This window comes from Silene latifolia, chromosome 7 (genome assembly GCF_048544455.1).
Source record: "Silene latifolia isolate original U9 population chromosome 7, ASM4854445v1, whole genome shotgun sequence".
In the NCBI taxonomy this organism is placed as follows: domain Eukaryota; kingdom Viridiplantae; phylum Streptophyta; class Magnoliopsida; order Caryophyllales; family Caryophyllaceae; genus Silene; species Silene latifolia.
In genome coordinates this window covers 60198199-60202107 of record NC_133532.1, presented here as the reverse complement: position 1 = coordinate 60202107, position 3909 = coordinate 60198199, and the positions used below count along the sequence as shown (strand labels likewise).

At 41.4% G+C, this 3909-nt stretch overlaps 1 non-coding gene across 1 annotated transcript; it reads left to right on the top strand.

Annotated features, from left to right (window-relative positions):
• The first annotated feature begins 3410 nt into the window (after positions 1-3410).
• LOC141593517 (small nucleolar RNA R71) lies at positions 3411-3517 on the top strand. Its single transcript, XR_012521595.1, has one exon. It is a non-coding gene; the product is annotated as a small nucleolar RNA R71 (small nucleolar RNA).
• Positions 3518-3909: the final 392 nt, after the last annotated feature.

Below are 3909 nucleotides of genomic sequence, written 5' to 3'. Positions count from 1 at the left end.
AATTTGTCTCATAGCAAACTTAACAAATGCATTTCTATGGTCATCGGAAATGAAGGTTACCTCCGGATAATGCAAGAGTTGATTAATTACCGGAGTTGAAGGTGATGCTTCCATAGAAATTTGTTGAGGTTGTTGCACTTCCAAGCTTGGAGTTGATACCACCATTGCCAAAGCTTTCTTCGTTTGTAGAGCTTTTTGCCTTTGAGAGAGAGCCTTTGCTTTTGGTGCCTTTGTTGCTTTTGTTGCTCCCTTTGTTCTTGCCATGTGATGAACAAACCAAGTAAAGAATCAAAAATCTTCAATTTGTAGAATGCCCAAATCGATTTTGAAAGTGAAAGGCTTTGCCTTTATGAGAACAAAAATCAATTCAAAGGTGAAGATTTTGTGCTTGGTTTTGATTTTTCTTGAAGATGGAGTGATTAATTTGATGTTTTGAAGGATGGTTTGATTTTGTTTTGGTGATTTTGTTGAGGGTTTTTGTGTTTGAGATGGAGAGGATGAGGGTTTTGGTGTTATGGGTAGTGTTTATGAATGAATGAATGAATGAATGAAGGTGGGGGGGGGGGTATTTAAAGAAACGAAAATCTCGAAGATGCAGGCACGATCCGTGCGGATTAGGCGCAATCCGCTCGGATTTTTAAGCTTCAAATTTTTAAAAATCCCGCCTAAAGACGGGCGTCTCTCGGGAAATCCGTTCGGATTTTTCGAGGGACGGGCGTCTCTTGGGAAATCCGGACGGATTCTCATCCAGAGATTTTTCTTGTTTTTCTTGACTTCAAGACGGGCGGATTTTACCGAGAGACGGACGGATCTGGCGACGGGCGTCTTTTCCGGGAATCCGCTCGGATTCCTTAATGACAGAGAATTCTTCAATTTTTGCACAGCCCAAGACGGGCGTCTTCGAAGTGGACGCTCGGATCTCTGCAGACGGGCGGATTCTCAGAATCCGCTCGGATTCTTCTTTGATTACACGGATCCTTGCGCAAACCCATTCCTTAACATTCTTTCTTTCTTTCTTTCTTTTCTTGTGTTCTTCATTGTGGGGGCACTACTAAGGCATGAATAGCCTAGGCAATTCCCATCCCCACACTAAGGTAAATCACTACACATTAATTAAAATCATTAGTCCCTCCCTCACTTCTCTCTTTTCATGACAATTATTTTGATCAAGGTAAATAAAATCCAAAAATGACAAAAAATGCAATGCAAAAATTAAATGTAAGTTAGGGAGTTAGAAATATTTACAAGTGGTGGTTTAGGGAGGACTCCACCAAACTCTCATTCTTGATGAGATGTCAAGGAGGCATGTTCAAGGTGTTGTTGATGTTGCTCAACACCTCGAAGAAGTAATTAAAAGCTTGTTCATTGTTGTGGTAGAGGCTTTCAATAGATCTTGGTCCTTGTTGTTGATCATGATCGATGGCATGCCCAATGTAGGGATTAAAGATCCCTTCAAATTCGTCGTCCCAAAGACCACAAACTTCATTGAGTTGATCATTGAAAATCTCTTGCTTGGATGGAGACAACTCTCCCAAATTCTTCTTTTGGCTAATGAGGCCATCTTCTTCTTCCTTGGTTGATTTTGATGAGCTTTGCAAGCTCTCCTTGTCACAATTCACTTGCTCTTTGAATGGAGCATCTTCAACTTTCTTCCTCCATTGGAGTTCTGATCTCTTCTTTTCATCTTTCCGGCTATAGTGATCAATCATGAAACATGGCTCATGCAAACGAGGAGCTCTCATGGTCTTGTCAAGATTAAAAGTTATGCTTTCATCTCCCACTTCTAGAGTGAGCTCTCCATGTTTCACATCAATCACCGCACCGACGGTGTGTAGGAAAGGTCTTCCTAAGATGATTGGAATGTTGGAATCTTCCTCCATATCAACAATGACAAAGTCCACCGGGATGAAAAACTTCCCAATTCGCACGGGGACATCTTCCCATATCCCTAGCGGTGTCTTCGTCGATCTATCGGCCATTTGAAGAGTGATATTGGTACATTTAAGCTCTCCCATTCCCAACCTTTTACTCACCGAGTACGGCATGACACTCACACTAGCCCCTAGATCACATAAGGCTTTGTTGATTGTTGTGTCGCCAATGGTACACGGTATTGAGAAGCTTCCCGGATCCTTTAACTTTGGAGGTGAACTCCCTTGAAGTATGGCACTACTCACCTTAGTGAAGGCGATAGTCTCAAGTTTCCGGATTGACTTCTTCTTTGTGAGAATATCCTTCATGTATTTCGCATAGGCCGGAACGTGATTGATTAATTCCGTAAAAGGAATTGAGACTTCTAAGTTCTTCACAATTTCCATGAACTTTCCAAGTTGATCATCAAATTTAGGCTTGGCTTGACGACTTGGAAAAGGAAGTCTAATCACAATGGGCTCCTTTTCTTTGGCTTTGTCTTCATTTTTCTTTGAACTTTCTCCTTTTGATGATTCCCTTTCTTTGGGACTTTGCACCACAACTTCATTCTCACTAGCTCTCACAACTTCATCCTCAACTTGCTTCTTTGGTGCTTCATATCTTGTACCACTTCTCAAGTGAATGGCACTAACCGTTTCATGTCTAGGGGATTACTTTGAGGTGGTAATTGCCCCTTTTGTCTTTGTGAGTTCGAAGATGCTAGTTGGGTCAATTGTGTTTCCAACATCTTGGTGTGAGCTAGAATGTTGTTGATGGTGGTATCCTTTGCTTGGCTATCTTTTTGCATTTGGGTGAAAAATTCTTGTTGATTTTTTTGCATTTGAAGGACCGCTTTTTGGACATCAAAACTTTGGTCATTTTGGTGATTGTATGGATTTTGATTTTGGTAACCTTGGTTTTGATTGAAAAAGGGTCTTTGGTTTTGATTTCTCATGGGTGGTGGAGTGTATGTTGGTTGAGGGTTTTGAACATTTTGGCTTTTGTATGAGAGATTTGGATGGAACTTGGTGTTTTCATTGTAAAAATTTGAATAAGGGGTACCACTTTTGTAAGCTTGGAAAGCATTAACTTGCTCGGTTGTTCCCCTACATTCTCCTTGATCATGACCTAAGGTTCCACAATTCTCACATATCCCGCTTGGGATTGATGAGGATGCCGTCAAGGCATTGACATGATGCTTTGTTGATTTTGAGTTTTCCTCAAGTCTAGCCATAGCTTGTTCAAACTTCAAGTTGATAGTGTCAATGTGAGCACTAAGTTGAGCACCCAATTGAGTAACGGTGTCCACTTCATACTTTCCTCTAGTAGCCTTGCGAGGCCTACTATATTGCGAATTATGGACCGCCATTTCCTCAATCTTGTTCCATGTTTGATTGTCATCAACTTCGGTGAACATTCCATTTGATCCCATATTGAGAATGTTCCTTGAATCTTCATATAAACCATTCCAAAATTGTTGCACTAAAAACCATTCGCTAAGTCCATGGTGAGGACATGAGCGACAAATACCTTTGAACCGCTCCCAAGCTTCATACAAAGATTCTTCATCCCTTTGCTTAAAACCCGTAATTTGAGCTCTTAGCATATTAGTCTTTTCCGGTGGGTAGAATTTTTTGTAGAAAGCGAGAGCTAACTTCTTCCAAGAATCTATTCCAAGGGTGGCCTTATCAAGGCCCTTCAACCATTGCTTTGCGGTGCCGATTAACGAAAAAGGAAATAAGACCCATCTTATTTGGTCTTGAGTCACGCCCGTTTGAGAGATAGCTTCACAATAATCACAAAATGTTTCCATATGAGAATGAGGGTCCTCACTTGGCATGCCCCCGAATTGGCTCCTCTCAACTAGTTGGATGAAGGCGGACTTGGCAATAAAGTTTCCGGTAAGATGTTGTGGGGTAGGAGTACCGTTTGGTAGATCCTCCTCGGTGGGTATAGAGTGAGACGAAAATTTAGGCATTGTAGGTGGATTTTGTGTGG